The sequence below is a fragment of the Symphalangus syndactylus genome, chromosome 6 (assembly GCF_028878055.3).
Source record: "Symphalangus syndactylus isolate Jambi chromosome 6, NHGRI_mSymSyn1-v2.1_pri, whole genome shotgun sequence".
Lineage (NCBI taxonomy): Eukaryota > Metazoa > Chordata > Mammalia > Primates > Hylobatidae > Symphalangus > Symphalangus syndactylus.
In genome coordinates, this window is record NC_072428.2 from 11957047 (window position 1) to 11983368 (window position 26322).

Below are 26322 nucleotides of genomic sequence, written 5' to 3' on the forward strand. Positions count from 1 at the left end.
AAAAAAAAGAAGAAAAGTTCTAGTCTTGAAGAGTCCCACAGTCAAAGAGAACGTTGCCAGGAAAAGGGACTGATGGGGTTGGCAGGTGGAGGGAAGAGGAATTTGCTTTTTAATTTAAATCCTTCCAGACCATTTGAATTTTTAAGAAGCCTATATTGCTCGTGTAATAATAACTTTTCAAAGTAATTTTTTTGTCTTACGAATGCAAAGTAGTCTGGAAAAACCTGTGTGGGAGCAAGAAGATGCAACAAATAGCTTAAGGGTGTTCATTAAATACAACATCATCATCCTTTCTTGAGCATTTACCATGTGCCCAGAGCTCTGCACCATGTTTTAACACTCCTTATTTAATTTCAAGCTCATCACAGCCCTATGACGCCATTAGTGCTACCACTTTCTAGATGAGAGTCGAGAATTTGAGAGAGACTCAATAACATGCCCAAGGTCACCCAGCCTCAGAGCTGGCATTTGCAAGCTCTGTCCTTAAATCAGGGTACACGCCAGGCTGCCTCCCTGAAATCAAACTGAGAAACTTGATCAGCTCAAAAGCCATTTGTTTTGAGTCCATTCCATTACTTGAAAATTCCTTATATCCCACGGGAGCCAAAATCAAATTGTCACGGAAAAACAAGCCAAGAGATTGGTATCTCCAACCACCCCGGCTGAGGCTGGAACAACATGGATTCTAGTAAATCCACTGTGGTCCTTCCACCCATCCATCCATTCACCAAGCCCTGGCTGATGCCCCACATGGCAGGCTCTGCTGGCTGCCAGAGACCAGAGAGGGTGAGGCACCCACCAGGAGACCGCAAGGCAAACACAGGCGCAGACTGGACCCCCAGCACCTTCCATGTACAGGCTTGGCGTCCTCCAGAAATAATCGAAACCCTTTGCAGTTCAGGATCCAAACAAGCATCAAAGGGGGATGAAAATGAAACAGGACCTTGCCATTGGCACCCAGGGCAAGCCCATCTTCCCCCTGAAACACTTAGTTTTCCTGATGCTGAACTGGGACCTGGCAATCCACCCCGTAAGGTCCATGTGCAACACTGGACCAGTCCATTTTAGTGGATTCTCTGGCATTTCACCCAGGCCTTAGGCCCAAGATGGCAAAGGAGGGTTGAACAAAGCTTCGGGTGCCATGGGAAGCTGGGGCGGGATTTTCCCCCAAGGCCTCAGCCTGAAGACCTGAGCTGCTGAGAGCAGGGACCCTGAGCATCCTATCCAATAGGACCTCACGTGCCTCTCAGAGGCCCAGGCACACAGCAAGTGCTCAATGAAGTGCTGGTGAATGAACGAATAAATGTGATTCTGGGTAAGGCAGCCCCAGCCCCATCACTATTTGGAGATGGGAGGGGTGTGGCACCCCACCCCATCACCAAGTTGTTTTTTTTTTTTTTTTTTTGAGACGGAGTCTCACTCACTCACCCAGGCTGGAGTGCGGTGGTGCGGTCTTGGCTCACTGCAACCTCCGCCTTCCAGGTTCAAGCAGTTCTCCCACCTCAGCCTTCCAAGTAGCTGGGACTACAGGCGAATGCCACCACACCCAGCTAATTTTTGTATTTTTAGTAGAGACAGGGTTTCACTATGTTGGCCAGTCTGCTCTCGAACTCCTGACCTTGAGATCCGCCCACCTCAGCCTCCCAAAATGCTGGGATTACAGGCGTGAGCCACCGTGCCCGGTCCCCATCACCAAGTTTTTTGGGACATGGACCAACAGGCGCCTATACACTGAAGACTCCCACAGAGTTATATTAATATGATTGAAATATAAATAATAACAACACCAGTAGCATCAGTACTACACTGAATGCTGATCCCTGGCAGGTGCTCTGTTAAGCACTTTCTGTCATTCAAGTATTTCCTTTCATCTTCACACAGTCTTACGAGAAGTGTACTGTTATTCTCCCTAACTTACATATAAGAATACTGAGCCTGTACTGCTAGCAGGGCTCAGATCCGAACCCAGGTCTGACATGGAATACAATGTTTCAAGCTGGAAGGAGCTTGACAAACTATAGGCCAGGAGGCTAAGGACATCAGTAGTGCAGCAGGGACCCAAGTCCCCCAACTTCCAGCCCAGGGTCTGCCACCAGGGCAGCTGCTTGCAATGCTCTAAGTGAAAATGAGCCCTAAGCTCTGTAAAGTATCTCAGGAATGAGAGGATTAAGAACTCGTGGTCTTTGTGCAGCACCATCTCTTTGAAAGGGCCCTCCAAAACTCCCTTTCCCAGGGAAGAAGAGGACAAAAGGAAAAGGGAGGCGCTACTAAACTCCCCACCCAAGCTGTAGCTGAAAGCAGCCTTGAAGACAAGATGGCCCCAGGCCCAGCACGGCCAAGCCTGGAGGCCTGCGGGAAAGAAGGCTAACCGAGTTCATCTGGCTTCCTGCCTGGCACAGTCTTTCAAAGCCTCAGGGTCCCACTGCCAGGCCTTTGCTCTCACTGTGTCTTCCTCCCGAATGTCCTTTCTAGCGTCCGAACCTGTCCCATATCTAGGCGCAGCTCACAGGCCTTGCATCCCCTGATTTTACACCACCACTGTGCAGCAGTAACATCTCCTTCTGCCTCTGAACCCCCAAGCCTTCCTTTATGTCTCAGCTCTAGACCCTCCCATTCTTTGCCTTGGATGTCTTGACTTTAATCGACTCCCTTAAAAATCTGGCCTCTGAGGTGCCTGTTGAGTGCCTCTGAATGAATGAAGAACGCCTGCCAAGTGGAGCTTGTATGATTCATTTTATTAACAGGTGCACGCTCCAGGAGCAGGTCTGCATACAGATCTCTAACAGCTGCCCTTCCTCCTCCCCAGGGCCATGACGAGTGGCACCTTACACCCTAAGTCCTAAAGGCTGAGAACCGAGTCATTCTGCTATTTCTGCTGCATCAGGCACAGGCGGGGCCTTTACAAAATGGTGTGGAAAGTAACTGACTGACATATCTACCAAGCCAGCCCAGTTATGGTTTAGCACTGTCTGAGACATCAGGCGAGGGGTTGGGGGCAAGACACCCAGAGGAGGGTCCTGCCCTCAGGAGATCTCCCAGAGGAGAGGGCAGGGAACCCTGAGGACAGGGACCTTTGGGCTTTGCTCACCCTCAATCCTCAGCATCTAAAACAGCTCCTGGCACATGGTAGGCACTCAACAGCCATTGGCTGAATAAATGAATTAACACTCATTGACCCAGAGGTGCTGAGCTCACCATATAAGGCAGGGTGGTGCCGAGCGCTGAGCCGGCTGCATGGTGAGTCAGAGCTTCGGGGCCCACAGGCGAGACACAGAGCGAGAGAGACTGGGGGAGGGCCAGGAGGTTTGTGGTTGACCAAAACCAAGCAAGGGGCAGATCTGACAAAGTGCCCGGGAGGCAGCATCGCAAGCTGTGGTTTTCAGTAGTTTTTCTGCAGAGGAATATTTGCTCAAATGAAATCACACATGGCACCCTTAACGTAGGACAGAGCTGCCGCGGTGGAGGGCAGCAGGGCTGCCAGGCTGGCCTGGCCACGTGTACCCTCGTGACCCCAGAGACGGAGCTTCCACTCAACCAGTGTCCGTCCCCCTCTGCTCCCCTGTCCCTCTAAGGGGCTTCAGAAAAGCAAGGTTGCGGTTGGTCTTCTGGGAAGGGGCCCATTTAGGGCAAAAAAAACCCTAAAGAGGCTCAAGAAACTCCCCCCAGCCATGAAGGAGTGGAGGTGGGGGGAAGAAGGAACAGGCCTTCCGGGCGAGTGGAGCTCTACTCAAGGCAGCCAGGCGCTGGGGTGGCTGAAATAGTGGGGCGGCCATTAGAGAGTGCAGGGACCCTTTATGAGAAAGACCTTCTGGAACAATCTTTTTGGAATTTGAAGTACCACTTGCAGATCCATCAGAAGCATGGGGGCTGTGTGTGTGTGTGTGTGTGTGAAAGTTGGGCTTTCAGATACTAGATTCACTAAAAATGAGGCACTTAGAGGCCAACCCTGGTACCATAAATCACAGGAAGGATCCCAACTGGGACACATGAGACCACCTCGGTGCTTCATCGCCCCCGACTCCCACCATGACACCAGTAGGGAGAATCTGCTGCTTTTGTCTGCCCAGCATTCCTTTCTCCTTTTTCTAAAAACAATGCTTGGATTTTCCCTTGCAAGTCCATCCCCTCTCATGCATTCGGGCTGACTTCCCCAACCCACGACACCTGCCGACCTCACCACACCACCCCCAACCACCGACCCCCCCGCCCAGCACCGACCACCCCTGCCCCACCCCCTAGCACCGACCGCCCCTACCCCAGCACCGACCAGTCCCCACAGCACCGACCACCCTCCTCAGCACCGCCTGCACCCCCCAACCCCCGCACTGACCGCCCTGACCCAGTCTGGCCAATCAGCATATCTTATCCTCCAGGTTTCAGTGATTGGGCAGAGGTGTCATGTGACCCAAGACCATCCAATAAGCCTTGACTTTGGGATTTTTGTTGGACTGCCTGGGAAAAAGAAGTTCTCCTTCCATTGGATTTGAAATGAGCAAGACGTCAGTCTGGAGCTGCAGGTGACTGCCCTGCGGCCACATGGAGAGTGGCTGCCGAGGACTGAAGCTCACAGGAGGGAGGTAGAGGACACAGATGTGGTGAGACACGGTGCTAACAGCATCATTTGAGCCCTGGATTCAGCCCCGCCTGCCTTGAAACCAATAAATAGGCCCCAAATCGCCAATATATTAGAAACCAATTTTAAAAAGCTAATAAATGGCCTGTCTTGCTTAATCCAGCTTGAGTGTTGGCTCCCAAACGATGCAGCATCTGACCTCAGTTCAGCCTTTGCCCTCTCACCACCCACTGCAGCCAACCTTTACTTCTGACCCACCACTGGTTCTTGCTTACCTGGGCAACAGCTCCACCCTTCCCCAGTTGAGCTTGAGGGGCATAGGCCAGCAACCTGGTGGGCTAGCCTGCACCTCAGCCTTCTCAGCTGTCTGGCCCCTCCGAGGGTTACCTTCTTGGCTAATCTAGTGAGACCCCAGCAACCTTGGCTCAGATCCACTCACTATCTGCACCCCTTACTATCCTGCCCACGGACCTTTGGTGTGATGGGAGAGACAGACACTAATGCATGAAAGAGGATGACAGGTGCCCTGCTGGTGGTTACCGGTAGCAACAACAATAGTAGCAGAAATCCCCTTGCTGAACGAGCCTAACCTCTGTTACCTGGAGAGCCAGCGTTGAGACGTCTGCAAAAGGATTATGCTCGCGTCTCCAGAAATCAAATTCAAGGGGTTCCAGTTGCTTTGATGGTAGCGTCAGAAGCTCAGCTCACCTGAAGCTTGAGGCTGTCCAGGAGACGCTCACCTGTGAGAGGGAAGCAGAAGCAGCCGTGACTACCTGCCTGAGCTGAGGTCTCTTCTTTCTGTTTGAAAGGCTCTCCTGGCCCTGCAGGAGGCGAAGTGATAAAACCAAGACTGCAGAAGCCTGCAGGTGAGCATCAGGATTGGGGACTCAACATCTAGATCCGACTGAAGTAGCCTGGAAATAATTCTAAGACACAAAGGTATGCGTGTGCCCGTGTTTGCGTGTGCTGAGTCAAAATACATAAGCGTCACAACCCCTTCATCTAGCACAGGGCCCCTTGCAGAAGGGAGAGGAGGCTCAGCAAATGTTTCGTGATTTGCTTTGATGTAAAACATAATTTGTATGTCTGAGTGCAAGGCAACTCCATGAGTCCAAGCAGATTGGAGAGAAGTTTTTTCCTCGTGTGAAAATGCATTCCTGGGATGCTCCATGCTGCCAGACCAATGGCCTCTTTTCACCAATAAGGAGACTGATACCCAGAGAGGGGCACTAACTTGCTCAAAGTCACACAGCAAGTTGGTGGCAGAGCAAGGCCTAAACTCTGGGTCTCTCCTGACTCATGCCGAGGCCTCTCTCCAGGGCCATATCCTCTTCTGTAGCTGTCAGACTGGAGCAGCCCCAGGAGCATAGCAGGAGCCTGTTGCATGCTGTGGTGGCGGACGGGGGAGGATGCTCACCACCCCTACCCAGTCTTGGGCCTCAGCAGACAATGCTTCCTGGTTCTGCTCAAGCCCAGACAAAGAACAGGAGGTCGCCCACAGTGGCCAAGAGCACGGGCTTTGGAGGCAGGTGGACCTTGGCCACAAGCTGGAGCGACCTCTTTCCAGAAGAGGCAAGTCAGGTGTCCTCTCAGAGCTTCAGACTCTTCATTTGTAAAATGGTAATAATAATAGCATCTTTTCCCGAGGATTGCCGGGAATTAAAATGACTTTCATAAGTCTGTGAAGCCCACAGAGGAGCATTTGGCATCTAGAAATTGCTCAATAAATGTTAAGGAGGTGACGCAGAGGATAGTGCATGTGCATGTCGGGGACCTGGAACACCAGACTTGGGGTTGCCTTGTGTTCCTGGCAAGCCTTTAGATAAACAGCAGCTCTAAATTCTGCCAGACATTCGTCCCCTCTGCACCCACCTTCTCCCCCTTCTCTGCGTCTCAGAGACCTGCGTGAGCCCCCAGACCAGCAAGCCTACCCTCTTTCTAGGCTGGGAACCTCCCATCTGCCTAAGGATCTCCTTACCCCCCTCCCCATCCCCATCACCAAGCACAGCCCACATTTCACCAGCCAGCAAAATGCAAATGTCATTAGCGCTCTGCAAGCTGGTGAGCACGAATGTCATACCAGACGGTGTGAACTGGGGAGCGGGGGGAGGGTGCATTCCCCAGGAGGGGTGGCATTCCCAGCATTTTCCAAAAGGGCATGATAAAGAAATAAATAAACGGCTGCAGGAAAGAGGTGACAACAGAGATTGTTTCAATAGCAGCATACACAGCCATGCCATCCTTGCGGGCTCACCAGGGTGGCCCATGGTTCCTGCTTCAGCCAACCCTGTCCCAGTCCCCACTCTCGGCCTCTCCTCCCCAGCATCTCCCACTCCTCTCTGTACCTCACCATCACACACTTGATAAAGAAGCTCATCTGGGGACTCCCTTGGCCTCCATCTATCTCCCCCAACTTCCATGTTCCCTCAAACTGGCTGAGAGAACCAGATCACCCACCTAACTAACAGATCCATGGAGGAGGGAGTCTTCACTCTGAGAAGGAGGTGACAGCTGTGGACCCACAGGCAGGAGTCCTGGGTTCCAGTCCCAACACCACACTAACTTGCTGTGAACACTCAGGCACACCCTCATCTGCGTGGGTCCTCAGTTTCTCCATCTGTGAAAGGGGATCACGGACCCTCCGTCAGTCTCTGCCATCTCTCAGGCCAGCTTTGAAGCCTGTGCTTCTAATAACTCCCAGGGAGAGGAGCTTCCCCTCCTCTAATTCCCCTGATAACACCCGCCAGCATGTGAAGGCTTCCTGGAGGCGGCAGACATGGGTGTGTGGAGATGGCACAATGGGCCCAGGGTGAGCACAGGCGTGGAGATACCCAGATGTGGGAGTGGGGGGCAGGCATTTGAGACCACAGGCCAAGGCTGTCTGTGGGAGCTGAGTAGAAATGAGATAGAAAGGTCCCATGGTCAGTGCTTTACGTGTGTCCACCCATTTCATTCTAACAGTGCCATCATCCCTGTTCTATTGAGGAGAAAGTGAAGACTGGAGAAGCTGGGTAACTTTCAGACACACGGCTGTGAAATAGACTGGATTTGAACCCCTATTTGCTTTACGAGCAGAAGCTCTAGATCCCTGTGGGATGCTGCCACCTAGACTGTTTAAAATCGAGTGTGAACTGGAGACATGCAGGAGGGTGTGGGTCACCCATGTGTGCACATGACTGTTGGCAGCATGTGGGGATGGGCATGCATCTGTGTGTGTCGGGGGAGGGATTCAGTGTGTAAACATGTGTCGTTGTAAATGCACATGTGTGTCAACCTCAGATAAAGCTCCTTTCCCAAGTCCAGGCCCAGAAGCGCCAGTTGGGGAGGATACGGCTGAGTGGTAGGTGGGGCTGGGAGTGGACAGCCACAAGGCCCTGGTCATCCCACAGCAGCTCAGGAAGCCCAGCTCTGAGGGCTGTGAGCCAGGCCTGGCCCATGTCACCTGTCTTCTGATGCCACGCTCCTCGAGGCCAGATCCCTCTCAAGGAGGCCTGGCCTGGCGTTTTCCTTGGCTCTGTCTCCTTCACTCTCTAGCTACCTGCTCCAACCAGGGGAACATATCCTGTAGATCAAGTCTGGTGTAAACGCAAGGCTGCTGCCAGCAGGTAGGGAAGCCAGTGAGCACTGGCATCCACGGGGGAGGTGGGGAGAGCACAGCTGTGGCACAGCCCAACTTGCATTCCACGCCTGGCTCCACTGCTAGACACTGGCTCTGTGGCTGACGCAGGCAACCCACCTCTCTGAGCCTTGGGGAAACCTCACAGAGCAGCTGAGATGCCTGTCGTAGGTCAAGTTCACGCAAACTGTAAAGTGCAGTGACCACCAACAGAATGGTAGTTCTAATCCCAGTGATCAAGATAACCCAGGAAACAGCAGAGAGTTCCCCAGGGAGCCTTGACTGAGAATCCAGCAGATTCCTTTACCTAAGTCCTCTTTCCCCACCTCTGGGCCTCAGTTTCCTCATCTACAAAATCTTCAGGCTCAAAAACAGAGTGTTGTGCAGCCCCTGGATATCTCGTTTTCTTCACCATTATCCACGATGAACATCATAGCTGGAATTAATTTGCCAGAAACCAGAAGGCCATTCACGCAGCAGTAAACCAAGTAAATGGCACCCAGGACAGGTAAGTTTTATGGAAGAAGAGAGGAAAACAGTTTTGTTTGAGTCACTGATCAAGAAGAAATGTGACAATTCTAGGAAGACAGAGGGAAGCATATAGGGAGGGAGGGAGGGAGGAAGAGCTGTTGAAAGTAGGTAGAACTTGGACAAGTATTTCCCAAAATTTGCATGGGGCTGGTCTTGAATTCAACAGAGAAGAAAGGGAGTTCTGTTTCCTGGAGACCACGAGGAACACGAACATTCACTCCTTTGGAAAGCATTAATTGAACACTTGCTATATACCTGGGATTCCAGGGGCACCAAGGATGAGAGATTACACCTTCAAAGGTGCTGTTCACTGTTATGGGCAACAGAAGATGATGCCTGTGGCTCTGTAGTTCCAGGTGGCTAAGGAGGGGTTCATCATATCATTATGAATTCAGAGGAGTGAGAGGCCCCAGGGAAGGCTTCCTGGAGGAAGGGGAAGATTGGAATGTATGAAGATGAGGAAGGCACTATAGGCACAGAGACCAGGGCAAACAAAGGCACAGGGTACCCACATGTGGCCGTGTATTCAAGACCATGAGCCAAGACCATGAGCCGAGCCCGCCTAGTTTAGGCAGAGTGGGAAGTGAGACAGAAACGGAAGGCAAGGGGTGGATGGTTAAGGTCCTTGAATGCCAGACCAAGGATGATGAAATTTATCCGCAGGCAATGGGGAGCCACTGAAGATCATAGGGCAGAAATGTGCTTCTGGGAGATTTAAAAGCAGCAAGAAGGCCGGGCACGGTGGCTCACGCCTGTAATCCCAGCACTTTAGGAGGCTGAGGTGGGTAGATCATGAGGTCAGGAGATCAAGACCATCCTGGCTAACATGGTGAAACCCCGTCTCTACTAAAAATACAAAAAATTAGCCAGGCATGGTGGTACGCACCTGGTAGTCCCAGCTACTTGGAAGGCTGAGGCAGAAGAATCACTTGAACCCGGGAGATGGAGGTTGCAGTGAGCCGAGATCGCACCACTGCACTCCAGCCTAGGTGACAGAATGAGACTCTGTCTCAACAACAACAACAACAAAAAATTAAAATAAATAAATAAAAGCAGCAAGAAGCCCAGGCAATGGAAACAGAAAACGAGAGGATGGAAGGAGGATGGGCAGGGCCTGGTGGGGGGGTGGGGTGGATGGGGATAAGGGGATGTCCGGGGAAGGTGGGTGGGTGGTGTGGGGGGATACTGAGTCTGACAGGCTGAGGGTAGGAAGACAGATGTGGGAGGGAAAATGTTGGCTGATTTAGATACTGTGAGGGTTAATTTGAGGTGTCAGCTTGACCCATACAGACTTGTTGTGTTTGCATCCCAGCTCTGCCACTGTCACCAACTGTGTGGCCTCAGGCAAGTCATTTAACCTCTCTGGGCCTCAGTTCCCTCCCCTATAAAGTCAGAAAAAAAAAAAAATAAAGCCATTTCAGGAATGTGAGATTCAACCACCTTATATATCAGAACCACTCTGAATACAGTAAGTGATTGTCAAATGCTTGCTTTTTAAAATTTATTACTTTTATTAACTAGTGATACCTTTCCCCTATTACAAATAAAGACACTGAAGCTCAAGGTCAAGTAGCAGGCTAGAGTTGGCTGTGCTGGGCCTCAAATCACAGGAGAAGCAAGTTATGAGCCAATAAACCTGAGATGACTCAGAAAAGAGTCTTGATTTTAAAATATTGTTAAAGAAAAAGGGTATTTTATGACTTTTGCACAGTGCGCTTATTAAACCCAAGCTATAAATGTGAACTAATAAGTAAAATGAGTTAAGTTAATGAAAAAAAAAAACCTTCAGGATGAATCCATATTATCTAATGGCAGTCCATAAACATAAACATAAAATTTTAAAATACAACAATGAATTGCAATGCCCAGCAGTTCAAGGAACCTGCAATTTCTCTGTCTGAAAAATAAAAGCTATTGATTTTAGCTGGGTTCTCATTGCTCATGAGTGAGTCTTTGGGAAGTCATAAAGGAAGGAATTATTTCCAATGTTTACTCACTAAGGATCATATGTATTGAATTTAAATTGTCTCCGATTCCTAATTAGTACAAACCAAATTAGAATCTGAGTACAGCAGCACTGGAAAGGCCCTTGGAGGCCTCCGAGCTCAGTTTTTCTTTGTTTTATAGACCAGGAAGCAGAGAGACAGAGAAGGGGAGTGACTTGCTCAAGGTCACACAGCAAGGGCAGGATCCAGGTGAGAAACAGGGCTCCTGTGCGCAGGTCAGCATCCTGCTTTGGTCCCCACAGTGCCCAGGATCAGGTTATTGAATCCAGTCCTAATGGGTGTGCTGTGCTGGTACTGGGGCCTCAGCCCAAGTGGTTCCTACGATAAGTAAGAACTTTCTCCCAGCTGCCGGGGAAAGGAATCTGCCCAAGAAAGGACTCTCAAAGCCAAACACAGTCTAAGAGGGTGCAGGAGGGGACTGGTGGCAAAGTTTGCAGTGAGTTCTAAGACATGACAGCACATTGCCACGTATGGAGCACTTGAGCCCCGTGACAACCCAGCTTGGCCTGGCAGCCCTGCCAGACAGGAGACACCTGGGCCTCATGTTCTGTTCTGAGAGGGGCTGCAGGGTGGCACAGCCCCAGTCCTAGGTCAGTTCCTCCCGGTGTTCCAGGTGAGGCGGGGGAACAAAGTGCTCATTGTATGGTGGGGGAGGGAGAGGTCACTCCAGAAAACAGAAAACGAGGCTCTGTCAAACACACCCACATCACACACACACAAACACACACCCCCACCCCCTGCCCCAATGAGCAGAGACCAAGGAGCTGTGCATGTGGCACAGGCGTGTGTGTATGTGTACAAAAGTTCAGCCTCAGGCTGCACACGATTATCAAGCAGATGTTTAATTACTGCCTGAGTGTAATTAATCAACACGATTAATACACAACCCATACCACATAATTACTTTGCAATTACACCAAAACGAAATATTTTATTGCCGAGGGTTTGCTAATTACCCGGCCTTGCCAAAGGACAGGTATAATGGGCAGCAATTTTTCTTCCTTCCTTTCCTTCCTTTCCTTCCTTTCCTCCCTCCCCTGCCCTCTCATTAATCTTCTGGGCTGATGTCCCCACCACACAGAACCAGGAGCCCCAGAGGGCTGCGGCCTCCTCCCCGGGGTGCTGCTTCTGCACTCCGGTCAGTTTCCAAGTGAAGCTCTGGTCCTCTCCTCTCAGTGCTTCCGCCTGGAAATGCATGTCCACTCCAGAAATAAAGACAGCCTCCTGCAGGCCTGTGGATGGACAGGTGCATGGGGCGGGGGTTACCAGCAGAAGCTCTGCAGGCAGCTGCCTGGAGTGGAATCCTGGCTCTACCAGTTATTGGCTGGGTAATCTCTGTCAAGGTAACTGTGCCTCAGTTTCCCCAAGTGTAAGATGGAGACGATGGCAGTTATCACCTGAGGGGATTCTTGTGAGTATTTAATACAGCAAAAGCCATAAAGCACAGTGCTTGACACAGAGGAAGGCCTATATAGCAATTACTGTTATTATTGTCCCAGAAATGGCCCCTCCAGGGACGCTTCCAATCATTCAGTCTCCCAGACTTATGGGCCTTCGAATTCCACTCTCTCTCCCCTCCCAAAACAACTCAGTCCCATCTACCTGGAAATATCTCCATAATGAAGCCCCTCCCTTCTCCCCACCCCCTCCATGGACTCCACGTCCCTAACCCGAGCTTTCATCCCTTCTCAACCAGTCTCCAGCTATAACCTCCACAGTCTCTCTGCTGCCCCTCCATTCCATCCTCCACCAGGCAGGAAGACAGATCTTCTCCTGCTCAAAAACCTTCTATAGCTCACCATTGCCTCTTCACCAAGGTCTAACTTCCCCACCTGCTGTTCTAGGCCCTGGAAGACTACCAATGCCCAAGTCCCTCCTTTATTTCTTAGGGCATTAGTATAGCACGAACACTTGAGCTTTTGATGAAGCAGTGAGCAATTGATCACGTGAATGGATGTTTTGGTAGATATTAGACGCATCTGTGCCTTCCAAGTTGGAGTGGCCCAGAGCATTTTTATAAGCTTGCATATTTCCCAAGAGTCTCCTGGGAGGTGAGGTTTATCTGTCACAGTTCATTTGCAGACCATCTTGGTTCCTTTCCCCTTCCCCTGACAAACATCCTCCTTGCATTTAGGAACAATTGATCCTTTAGGGCATAGTAACCCCCGTGTCTGGCTGAGCAAAGAGACTATATAAGGACCCTCAGACGCAGGGCCAGTGCATGGTCCACTTGAGAGGCAAGAATCAGGGACAGGACAATGGATTCTAGCACAGGTGGCACACACTGGAGAGAGAGCCAAGGGGGGGCACACATATGTGCATGTATGCATGGTATGTACATGTTTGCACAAAGAAGGCCCCTGCAGCCACTCCTGAGTGTGAATTAACTCTTTCAGGAGCCAACATATCAAGTAGCAACACGAGTCATTCATTCAGTCACTCAATAAACGTAAGAGGCTGAGCTCTGGAGTCAGAGTGCTGGTGTTGGAGTCCTGTCTCTACTTCTGGACAGCTGTGTGACTTGGGGAAAATGCCTTAACTTCTCTGGGCCTCAATTCTTATTTGTAAAATGGGGATAATCAGAGTTCCTACTGATAGTGTTGTTACTACATATAACATTGCACATGTAACACTGCCATTGCCTCTTCACCAAGGCCTCTTTAATCAGGGCCTGGCACAAGAGAAGGGCCAATGTTAGCTATTTTGTTGTTAGTATAAATAAGAAGAATAAGCCCTGGGAACAAGGAAACTTGGTACCTAGAGCTGAACATGGCATACAGTACTCGACCAATGGGTGGTGAAATCCCTGCAGAGACATTACAATAGAAGGCAGTAAGTGATATTCATCATTCATTCATTCAGCAAACACTCATTAAGTGCCTACTGTATAACTTACTATGTCAGGCATTGGGGGAGGGCACAGAAATTCTGGCACTGTCTCTGCAGTGAGGCTGAGTTAGCGATGTGTTCCCAAATAGCTGAAAAGACAGAGGCTGGGGAATGATCTGAACCACTGACTGTTGTATTCCCAGGGCCTGGAATGGCATGTCATACCTGGGCACTGAATGAATGGATAACAGCGCTGTTGAAGATGGAGAAAGTAGCACCTGGATGGGTGGCTTAGCTGCAATGGGTGTTGGAGGTGAGGGAGAAAGTTGCTCTCAGCAGAGGACACAGCCAAGGCAACAGCGCAGGGCCGCCATTTGCACGGCAGGTGTAGAAAGCAGCAGGCGGGCTGTGCTTTGGCAGAGGTATGAGAAGAGAGAGGAGAGGGAGGTAGACAGGGACCCAGCAATGGGGGCGCGGGGGAGCTGACGAGGGTGCCTGGGCTAACAGGGACCCAGAGGAACTTCATGGCAGGGGCAACAGGGACCACTCTAGGTCCTGGGTTTTGTTTTTCCCCCTTGTCTGATGTTCAAACCTTGATCTTTGGAACTCTGAAGTCCACTCTCCAGAAGCTGATGGAGACATTTCCAGGGAGCATTGATCTATTTCTCTCCAGGGATTCGTATAAAACCCCCTGTTCAGCCAGAGGCCAGACCACAAAGAAAGTACACAGGCCTTAGAGGGCAACCTCTGGGTGGTCAGGGGATGCCGGGCTAGCCCCGCTAGGAAGTGGGAAGTGTGACATCCAGGGAGCTGTAGGAAGGGGCAGGTGACGCGGGAAGCAGCTTCCACTCAGAGCCGGCCAGTCCCCAGAGATTCCCCGCTGGCCCACTGCTCAGGCTGTGTGTGGTGAACGTGACCAAGGAGAGGAGCTTCCCTCTTCTCTCCACGCAGTCACATCCCCACACACACGTGCAGCATGGCCAAGTCTGGGGTTGGATTAAAGCAGAAAGGTCAATAGGTTAATAACGCTGACCAAGAGGGAGGAAACCCTTGTTCTAGCCACAGCCCTGGGATGGCGTTGCTGTGCATCCTGGAGCAGATCAAGTGCCCTCTCTGGGCTTCTACATTCTCCTTTCTGTAAGGAGACAGAGGTATTCCACCATCTTCAACCCTGGAGTGGAAGGCAGAGGGCTAAGTGCCCACAGATGAGTAAAGGTGAGGTGAGGAGGAATCTGGGGAGCGTGAGCCAGGGGAGTGAAATGACCCGTACCTGGGATAAGGCCAGCTGGCACCGACTGGGACAAGCGTCAGGGTCTTCTGCACCCCACTTCCTGGGTGAGTGAGGCTGAATTTGAACCCTGGCCTCATCACTTACTATGTGACCTTAGATACCTTATGTGAACCTGAACCTCTGCCTTCTCATCTGTAAGATGGGGATGTGTCTCATGTGCAGAGTTCAATGAGAAGACGCAAGGAGAAGACCCATCGCTACTATCTGGGGCAGAGTAAGGCTCAGTAAGTGGAAACTATTATTATTATTACAATGATCATTCCATCCACATTGAAGGGTTTTTCTGGAAAAACCCAAGCCAGGCAGCTTATGCACCCCTCTGTGCCATCCTCCGGCCAGCAGGGACCTTGGGAAGTGCCTGGCCTTCACCCTTGTCCTCACTGGGATTGTACGAGTCCCTCCCAAACCCTGGCAGCCCCACCCTAAAGGAGAACTTTCGTGAGCACACCCCAACCACACAAGGACACGGAGTTGTCATCGGTTCTCTTGGCAAATGGTGGCAGGAGGGGTTCTAACCCCACCTGAAATGTGTCCTTTTTTCTAAGCAGAATGTATCTACATATCACTTGATATGTAGGAATAACAATAGGAATAAATCAGTCATGTCGGGGACAAACACCCCTGGTGAAATTCCAGGCCTTGGCGGGCCCTGTGGAGCAGGAGTGGCTTCAGCTGTGTTTCTCATTTCTGGAGGAAGGGAGCTGAGAACAATGGCCTTCTTCTCTGTTGGTCCTGGGGACAGGAGTTATTAGGGGTCATGTAGTCTATCTCTCACCCTTAAGGGAAGGCACTCGCTTGGGCCAGGCCAGACAGGAAAGACCCCACCCTGGGACAGTCTCCCTATTTATGGGGAAAGCAACAAGTCGGATGCCCCCCACCCAACTGATGCTCATGGCCTACTGTGTGCTTGGCCAATGAGCTGTGGCATCTGGTGTGTCCTCAAGCAAACCCTGTGGGTCCTATGTGGGAGGGGTCATTAAACTGAGACCCAGGGAGGTCACTGATCCCTGTCAAGTGGCAGAAGGGGCATCGCACCAAAGTCTGCCAGGTGCCACGGCCAGTGCTTTTCTCATCATCCTAGACTGAGGGCTTTCAGGGTGTGCAGGTGCTTTGGGTGCTGGGCCCTGGTCCCCTTTCCTGGACGGGACACCCATCCCAACTGCAGCAGTGCCACGGGCTGCAACCTTCTCCAGGGGAACTGCTGTTAGCTGTGAAGCCACCTTGCCCAGAGATCCCTGGGAGGCCATACCCCCATCTGCACCCCCAGGCCTAGCCCGTAGCCACTGACAGGCTGACTTGGGGCTGTAACAGTCCAGCCCCCTTGCCTCTGTTGGGGGCAATGTCTGAGAGGCCATTCATGCCCCAGAGACCAGGCTGAGGCTAGCCTGCTCTTAAACCTCACCCTTGCTTAGCTACTTCTTCTGTCTTCTCCTGCTTCCCGTGCTGGTCTGCAGAGCTCTCCGGAGAATCCTCCTTCACTAGTTCACCTGGATAACCATTTTCACTCAGGTCCTGCTTTTAGGGACCCCCACCTAAAACAAAGGGAGCTCACAAAGGAGACAGACACAGTCCCTCCTGGCACAGGACTCAACGCCCAACAGGAGTCAAACCTGAGACGGGAATCAACAAAGATCACTTTGACTGTCACCACTGCCCCCCCTGCCGCCCACCATGACCCATAGCCTCTAACCTAAGAGCTTACCACAAGCAGGTGCTGTACAATGCACTTTCCCTCCTGATCTCAAAAGCAACAACCCAGCCAAGAGATGTGTTCTCCCATTTTAAAGATGAAGAAACAGAGGCTCAGAGAGAGAATTTGCTCAAGGTCACTTGTAACACCTACGTGGCTGCACTTGGACTTGAACTCAGTTCTGTCTGACTGCTGGGCCCCAGCACCTGCCTCCTGATCACCAAAGGGACCTGAGTACAGCTGAAGAGACAGGGCCAGGGGGGTGGGGGGAGCCCCATGGTTGGAGTCCTTCCCTGGGCAAAGCTCACTGCTGTCTTCCTTTGTCACCTTGCGCCACTCATGGGCCATGTGGCGTCAGAGAACCACAGACTCCAGGAGGCAGCTCTGAAGAAAGAGAGGGAATGGGGGGTACCCCAGTGATTGCTTCCCTGGGTGCCACTGGCCTGTTCCCACATCATGAGTCTGGGGCTCTCTCTTTCTCTCAATTGAGTCCTGTTGACACTGGCTCCCTTCCCCCGCCCCCTCCTCACTCCCAGTTCCTGTTATGTTGCAGACTTTGCAGCTCAGCCAGGCGAGTAACAGGCAGAGAATGGGAATTTTACCTGTTAATTTGGTTTCTGAGCCCCTGCTGCTTGCCAAGCCTGAACAGCTCTGAAGAGAAGGAAAGAAGTGGAGAGAGAGCAAACAGCAAATGCGGCATCAGTGGTCGCTAAGGGCGCACTCCTTGGGGGAAGGCAGCTCAGTGGAGCCGGCAGAGCCAGCCTCCCTGGCTCCAAGAGCAGGAAGGGGCCTGGTTCCCAGGGTACCAGCCATCTGCTCACTTTGCCCCATCTTTGGTGTGCAAAGGACTGAAAGCCTCGAAGAGCCAAACGGATCAGGGCAGGGGCAAGGTCAGCCAGGCACAGGAGACCCCTGCCCCTCATCCTCCTTTCCCACAACCTGTCAGCCTTCCCTAACACAGCCTCTTCAAAAGGTACTTTGAGGCTGGGTGCGGTGGCTTATCTCTGTAATCCCAGAACTTTGGGAAGCAGAGATGGGCAGATGACCTGAGGTCAGGAGTTCAAGACCAGCCTGGCCAACATGGTGAAACCCCTATCTCTACTAAAAATACAGAAAAATTAGCCAGCCATGGTGGCATGTACCTGTAGTCCGAGCTACTTGGGAGGCTGAGGCAGGAGAATTGCTTGAACCCAGGAGGCAGAGGTTGCAGTGAGCTGAGATCACGCCATTGCACTCCAGCCTGAGCAACACAGTGAAACTCCATTGGGGAAAAAAAAAAGCAACAAAAGGTACTTTGAGCCCTCACTATCCTGGGCACCTCATTTAGTCCTCAAACCCCTTCCCATCCTCCCTGCATTCTGAGACAGGTATTGTTATTATCTCCATTCTGCAGGTGTAGAAGTTCAAAGTGATACTCTGTACTCAAAAAGTTCAACCTAGAGGTACCATACAACCCAGCAACCATTCCCAGGTCTACACTCAAGAGGACTAAAGACAGGGACTCAAACAAATACTGGTACACAAATGTTTATAGCAGCATTATTTATAGTATCCAAAAGGCCCATCAACAGATGAATGGATAAGCAGATGAATGTGGTATATCCATGCAATGGAATAGTATTCAGCCATCAAAAGTAATGAAGTTCTGATAAGTGCTACAACGTGGATGAACCTCCCAAACATTATGCAAAGTGAATCGCACACTTTAAGATAGCTAATTTTATGTTACGTAAATTTTGCCTCCATTTTCTTAAAGAAGAGGTGATGTAACTTACAGGAGGTCAAGGAGCTCATAAGTGAGGGAGCCTGATTCACACTTGTGGTTTTCTGAGCCCAGCGCCTGTACACTTGGCCACTGTCCTGTGCTTGTCCACCTCCAGGCCTTTGCCTCTGCTTGCTGCCCCCACCAGGAAAGCCCTTCCTCCCCATTTCTGTTGTCAAAATCCTTCTCATCCTTCTAGAGCCTTGGTTAAAAGCCACTCCATCCCAGAAGCCTTCCTGGATTTCCTGAAAGTTCTCTTTGGCTTGGAGCCGCGCAGCCCTGAGTCTCTCCCTCTCCCACAGCAAGTGGCTCCTCTGCTTCCTGCTGAAGTTAGTGCTTCGCGAAGCTTCCCACCAGCCTGAGGGAATACTGCAGGCACAGTGCCCTTCCGAGAGTTAAATACTGTGAATGCCCACGGAGTTCTCCGCTCTGTGCATGGCATACAGTAGGCACTCAATAGATGACGGTTTTTAATAGGCTGGGTTCATTCCTGAAGAGCGGGGACTTTTAATAGGCTGGGTTCATTCCTGAAGAGCGGGCACCTGCCACTCCCAGGCGCAAGTCCTGTGTTCAGCAGGATTCCTCAAATGGCTGCAAAGTAGAAGGTGGAGAAGAACTTCCCTGACAAAGGGGCACCTTCCTACCTGGAGAGAGCCTGTATTTCCCCTGGGCAGGAAACCTATCTTAGTTCACAGTTTATGTTATAATAAATGCAACTCCACTTCCTCTCAGCTAGGGTTGGCCCCAGCACAGGTGCACACGGGCATACATAGACACACACACACACACACACACACACACACACACACAACCCCTTGGAAGAGCCCAGCCCAGAGCACGCTGTTTCTGTTAAATGTTCGGGGCTCCTTAGACTCGACGTCTGTCGAGTGTTTTGATCCCTGAGGTGTCCCCATGACCAGGTTTCACAGGTCAGGGGAAATCAGAAGCTCTGGCCTCAGGGGAGGCAGGCCCTTGCCAAGCGCTCTCCCCCATCACTGCACAGGCCTGCCCAGCACCCCGCAAGAAGGGACAGCCACGTTCATTAAACAGATGCTCATTAAACATCAGAGATGTATGTTGAGGCGGTGGGAATGGAGTGTGAGCAGGAAGATCTCTTAGCTACAAGCCGGAATGCTGGAGTCACACAAAGCTGGTCTGGTTTGGATTCTGCCACTTCCTGGCTCTGTGAAATGCTGGACAAGTCATTTTACCCCTCTGAGCCTCAATGTCTTCATCTATAAGATGGGAATAATGAGACCCACCGCTCATAGGGCTGTTGCATAGAAGAAAAGAGATGCCACCTGCAAAGTACTCAGCACAGTGCCTGGCACACAGTAAAGAAAGTTTCCATCAGTGTGGCCATTAGTGTCATTTTTATTCTCCCCATCTTACAGATGCAATAACAGTGGCCCAGGAGGGGAAGCAGGAGTCTGGGAGAGTCATAAGGTTCCCAAGCTGATGCTCTGCTCCCCACTGGAAGCCCATTTTTCCCTGCTGCCTTGGGAAATGCCGTAGGTCTGGCATTGGCGATGGCTCACCCTGCCAGGTGGAAATAGCACAGGTGGCACCCACCCACCCACTTCCATGTCAACCGTGTGCCCTGGAGAGTGTCAAGGAGACAGCACAGAGGGCAGACAGAACACAGTTCTGGGATCTGGGATCAGGCAACAGGCTCACCCATTTCTAGGCCAGGTAGCCTTGGATAAGTCCCAGCTTCAGGCTTCTGTCCATGCAGTTCTCTTGGTCTGGAATGTCATTCCTCTCTTTGCCCACCTGATGAACTCCTATTCATCCTTCAAGACCCAGTTCACATGTTGCCTCCTATGTGAAGGCTCCCATCTATCCCACGGCAAAGTGGCCACTATTGTGCTGTGCTCCCATTGTGTTTCTCTGCCCTCTACAAGCTCCGTGAGGGCAGAGAGTGCTTCTGGTGTATTCCCTGCAGGGCCCTCATCAACAAGCCTGGTATATACACACCATGTCAAAACTCAGTGAGGTACTCATGTGCCAGGTACTGTGCTAAGCACTTTGCACGCAGTATCACCTTTCATCGATGCAACAGCTCTATGAGTTGTAGGTCTCATTAAATCCATCTTACAGATGAGGACACTGAGGCTCAGAGGGGCAAATCATGAATAAGCCTCTATGATTTCACCTGATATTGGATATTGACTTGTATGTCTTACTCATTCGACTTTGAATGCCCAAACACAGGACTAAATTCCACTGTGTCCCCATGCCCTGGGTGAGTCTTCAGTAAAAGTCTATGGGACATTACCTCTCTAATAACTGTTGCCTGCCTACCTCACTGGCTTAAACTAATGATGGAATAAGACAGTCATCAGGGAAGCACTTCATAAACTAAAAGAATTACATACATCTAAAGTATTGGCATTAAGGATAATTCCAAACACCACATTCCAATCCTTTCAATATGCCTTTGGAGCCTCTTTTGAATCTGCAATGGTGATGATGATTCCTGCCTCAATGAGTGGTGATGAGCACCAGGCAAGGTCAGGTAGATGGACCAGGCCTGGCGCAAATGAAGTTCTCAATAAACATTCATTTTCTTTCTTCTCAAATGATTCATGGGCACCATAAGAAAGTAAGAAAGCAAAACACAGACTGGGAAAAGTATTTGCAACACTTATCTACAACAAAAGACTTATATCCGGAATATATAAAGAACTCCTACAGATCAATAAGAAAAAAAGAGAAAACAACCCAGTTTAAAATTGTGCCAAAGACTTAGGCACTTTCCAAAAGAAGCAATCCAAATAGCTGAGAAGCATATAGAAAGGTGCTCAGCATCTTACTACCAGGGAAATGCAAATTAAAAGGCACAACGAGGTATCACTACAGACCCACCAGTTAGCTAAAACTGGGCAGATGATGCCAAGTGTGGATGAGGAGGTAGGGCAACTAGAACTGTTCCACACTGCTAGTAGGACTGTCCTATGACATGCCCACTCTATTTGACAGCATCTATTAAAGCTAAACACAAGACACAGCATTTCAACCCCAGTTACACACCCAAGACAAATACCTGCCTAGACCCACTAAAAGACACGGACTAGATTATTAGCTGCATCTTTAATTATAAGCACCAAAAAAAGGAAACAATCCAATGTCCATCTACAGAAAAACTGATAAATTGTCATATATTCCTACGGTGGAATATTACACAGAAATAAAGAAGAACAAACTACTGCTATATGCTATATTGGATATATACGGATGGATCATAAAATCATGTTGAGCTAAAGAAGGCAGAGTCAGAGGAATGCACACTGTATGATTCCATTTATATAAAGTTCAAGAATGGGCACAATTGCTTGAAGGTGATAGCCAGAATGGTAGTCACCTAGTTGGGGGAAGGGTGGGGGGAAGGGGGAGGGAAAAGGGAAGCACTGATTGGGATGGGGCATAGGAGAGCCTTCTGGGCTGGAGGGATGGGAACATTCTATACCTTAATCTGGATGATGGTAACTTGGTGCATAAAAATGCTTGAGCTGCACACTGAAGATTTATGCATTTTACTGTTTATATGTGATTCCTACATGGAATTTTAGGATGATGGATTGAATCATGCCATTGCTAAGGCCTACCAGCTCTATCATTTTATAATTCTCAGAGACTGGAGAATGACTCTCCGGTTCTAATGCTGGAATTCAAGGACTTCATGCTCAGTTTCTTCTTTCTCTTCCCTTCCACTGCCCCTGGCTTGCCTAGAAGCCCCTCTCTCGCTTATTATCCCTCCCTGACTTCATGGAAGTCAGTCAGCCATTCTTGGCCTCATCATCCCATCTGCACAGAGTGGGTCATGCTGCCTGCACTCTGCTCCAAAAGAGAAATACACGGTCATGCACAGAAAATGCTCTGTGCATCACAGAGCAAAAATGTTAAATGCATTCCCAGAATCGCTAGCAGATGTATCTTTACATGGGGTCAAACACGTTCAGGCAGAATTGCAGTTACTACAGTGAGGGTGTGGCTTAAAAATCCAACTTGGTCCATGTGTGTTTCTTTGGCATGAAGGGACCTAATGGTGGCCATGAAGCAAAAGTCATGGGCAAGGGGCAGCCGCAGTTGGACCTGAGGAGGCCTGGTTGCTGGCATGGTTCCTCATCCTTGAAGGAGACTGAGGCTGTGCCCACCTTGGGGCTTCTGCCAGCCTCTCAAAGGAAGGACCACTAGAGCTGGAATCTGAGGATCTGGGTTCAAGGGCTGCTTTTGCCCTGATGTGCTGTGTGACACTGACCACCTGTTTCCCACCTCTGGGGCTCAGTTTCCCCACTGCCCAATGAAAAGTTAGGCTAGCTCAGATTTAGAGATCCTTCCAACCATAACTGTTTATGAGCTTACAAATGGCTCACCTCTTAAAATTTAAATCGTAGCATGTCCCTTCCTGTTTAAAACCTTATCTATGACTTCATATTAGACTTAGAAGAAAAGACTAAACTTATCACTTGGACCTGATGGTGGGGTCACTGCCAACCACTGCTGGAACCACTGCCCCATCTCTCACTGGGCCCCAGCCGTATTGCTCTTCTCTCTACCCGTGAACAACCCAAATCTATTCCTGTCCCAGGGCCTTTGCACATACTTCCCTCTCAGATGGAACCCTCCTCTTCCTAGCTCTGTGTGGTCGGCTTCACCTGCTTTAGGGCACCAGCCCAAGGGTCCCCTCCATAAAGACCTTTCCTGACTATTGTAAGTAAGGCAGCCTGTCTTTCTTATTTTAAAAAAATATTTTCCCACCCTCATACTACTTATTACAACATGCAGTCTTTTTTTTTTTAGATGGAATTTCGTGCTCTTGCCCAGGCTGGAGTGCAGTGGCGCAATCTCAGCTCACTGCAGTCTCTGCCTCCTGGGTTCAAGTGATTTTCCCACCTCAGCCTCCCGAGTAGCTTGGATTACAGGCACCCATCACCACGCCCAGCTAATTTTGTATTTTTAATAGAGACGAGGGTTTCACCATGTTGGCCAGGCTAGTCTTGAACTCCTGACCTCAAGTGATCCACCTGCCTCAGCTTCCCAAAGTGCTGGGATTAAAGGCATGAGCCACCACGCCTGGCCACATGCAGTCATTTGATGAATGCCTGACTACCTTGTTTTCTGTCCACCTCCTATGCTGGAGTATTAAGCTCCATGTAGGCAGCCACTGTGTCTGTCACCACCAAACCCTCCGGCACATATGCAGTAGACGCTCAATAAATCTTTGTGTATCTTTAATCCTGCCAGGCGATACTCCAGGGTTCCTGCTGCCCTGGGGGGCTGATGCAAGAGTTCCCCAAAGGGATGAAAATGCTCAAGTATTGAGGTCCCAGCAGGTACTGTGGTGATACCAGGCTCTTTGCATCCTTGTGTCATTTAATTCTCACTACACCCTTGGAGACAAGGAGGAAACTGAGGCTAAGAATAGTACAGTTGTACCCATGGTCATATAGCAGTAACCAGGAGCCCTGAGCTTAGAGGACAACGGCCCCGTGCCACCTGCTGGCTACGGAAAACAGGGATGTGATTCAATCTCTCTAGATGGTGCTTTTTCTGTCTGCAAAGTGAGGCTAAGATTTCCTGACTGAAATGCAAGCTGTGTCATGATCAAGCAGGATAATGAACGTGGTGTGTTTTGCGCACCATCAAGCAGCATGCCGCCGCGTTTCTGTTGAAACAGAAACAGAGTGTCTGGGGCTTGCTTTGCCCGTGGGAATCTGTGCCTCACCTCTCTGGGAGGTAGCCTGGGACTGGAATCCTGCTCCATCCCAGCTCTGAGCTGGGCACCCTCAGGCACTGATGCTACTTCACTGCTTTGAACTTCAGTTTTCTCATTTCCAAAATGAGAAGAATAATTCCCCCACCTCAGGGCCATTAGGAGTATTAAGCAAGATCACCTGCCAAAAGAGCTTTATTCTTTACAAAGTGTTGTGCAAATGTTGCTTCCCCTTTTGATGTCTTATGACATCTAGTTATTATATCAACTTTCCCCAGTGAGGGAGAGAGGCCAGTGGAAATGGGCGAAGACCCTCAAGGCTGCCTCCCCAACTCCCTGGCTGGTGACAACAGGCCAGGCACTGCGCCATGCCCTCACCAAAGAGTCTCCTTAAGTGCTCAGCAGTTAGTCATGCATGATCAGTCCCATTTCATAGATTCACAAACTGAGCCCTCAGACAACGTTGCTCAAGGTTCCCTGGCCTCAGGAGTTTTCTCTCCATGGAGGACTTGGCCGAGGCAGCACATTGGTTTTGTGCAGAGCAAAGCCCAGGTTCACTTAGGATGAGGCTCACTCCTGGCATAGCCATGAGTTCTGGGGAGGTCCTTGGCCATGGGCCCCATCACAGTCCTGTGAGGGACTAAGGACAGCCACCCACCCTGGGTGTGGCATCTAGGAGTGTGTCTGCAGAACAAGCCATGTGCTTGGGAAGACTGGGTCCCAGGAGAGCCATCCTGGAGAGCACCAGGGAATCAACAAGTCACACTCACCTCTGCCTCCCTAGGCCTACAGCCACTGGACTTCCCTGTCCTCTGGTTGCCCCCTGGTCCCTAAATGGCCCCTGAGCTTCTGCCCCACAACACTTACCTCCCTCCCCCCTTGCATGTTCAGTTCAGTGATGGTGCCTGTCTTAACTCCAGGAAGCAATTAGACAAGATTAGTGGGACAGAGAGAAGGCAGGTGGTGGTGGTGATGGAGGAGTTGGTAGAGGAACCCCTGGGGCAGACAGGGGGAGGGCAGGAGAGACAGAGGCGGGCTAGATAAGACGGAAAGCATAGCAGAGGGGTTTGCATCCCGAGAAGCTGTTGCAGGAGGGGAAGAGGCGGGCTAGATAAGACGGAAGGAATAGCAGAGGGGTTTGCATCCCGAGAAGCTGTTGCAGGAGGGACAGAGGAAGACACCAGGATATACTTTCTTTCCTTGTGGGAGGGAAAGTGATGAATGCAGAGATCCAAGGAAAAGGGAAAAGAGCCCGAGGGAGAAGCTCATTAGGGAAAAACAGACAGACACAGGCTCATTTCTTTGGCCTAATCCCACAGAGTGTCTGAGAAATGGTTCTTCTTTTTGCAGGAGGCAAGGGAGACAGCCTGAGCAGACAGAGGACGGACTGGGGAGCCGGGGGGCCCAGAGTCCAAGCCCCTGACCTTTTCCACTGCATCAAGGTGAAATGAACAGAGACGTATTTGCATGTCCACCAAAATGTTCAGAGAGATGTACAGTCTGAAAACTGTAGGGTAAATAGTCGGGCTGGAAACTCAGGCAGGAGCTAATGCTGCAGGGTTGAGATAGAATTCCTTCTTTTCTGGGAAACCCCAATTTTTGCTCTTCCTGCCTTCCAACGGATTGGATAAGGCCCTCCAACATACCTAAAGTCAACTGACTGTAGATGTTAGCCACATTGACAAAAGACCTCTCTAGCAATACCTAGATGAGGATTTGATTAAATAGCTGGGTACTCTAGGCAGTCAAGTTGACACATAAAATTAAATGATTACACCACCTAAAAGGGTCTCCTTTGGCTGCTGTAATGAATGACCACAAAGTTAGTGGCTAAAAACAACACAAATGTATCATCTTCTTAATTATTCTAGAAGTCCTTTTAAATGGGTCTCACTGTGGTACACAGTGTCTGCAGAGTAGTGTTCCTTCTGGAGGCTCCAAGGGAGAACCGTTTTCCTTGCCTTTTCTAGATTCTAGAGGTTGCCATCTTCCCTGACTCAGGGGTCTTTCCTTCTTCAGAGCCAGCAGTGGCCAGTCCAGTCTTTCACAGGTGGTGTCACTCCCACACTCCTCTTCTGAAGTCAAACTTCCCTTTGACGCTTGTAAGGACGCATGTGATTTGACTGGCTGCACCTTGACATTCCAGGACAACCTCCCCACCTCAAAAACATTAACTCAATCACACCTACAAAGTCCCTTTAGCCATGTGATATGGTTTGGCTGTGTCCCCACCCAAATCTCATCTTGAATTGTAGCTCCTATAATTCCCATGTGTCATGGGAGGGACCAGGTGGGAGATAATTGAATC

The 26322-nt window shown here is 50.4% G+C and overlaps 1 protein-coding gene across 7 annotated transcripts in view; it reads right to left on the bottom strand.

Moving 5' to 3' along the window:
• The window catches only part of TSPAN18 (tetraspanin 18), a 205489-nt gene that overhangs the window by 67491 nt on the left and 111676 nt on the right, over positions 1 to 26322 (bottom strand). For 6 of the 7 annotated variants that reach the window (XM_055281839.2, XM_055281836.2, XM_055281841.2 and 3 more), the window contains exon 3: positions 5173 to 5313. The gene's annotated coding sequence lies outside the window, so the exon portion shown is untranslated. Of the gene's footprint in view, positions 1 to 5163; positions 5314 to 26322 lie in introns of all 7 variants that reach the window. The other variant, XM_055281840.2, reaches the window with a different exon arrangement.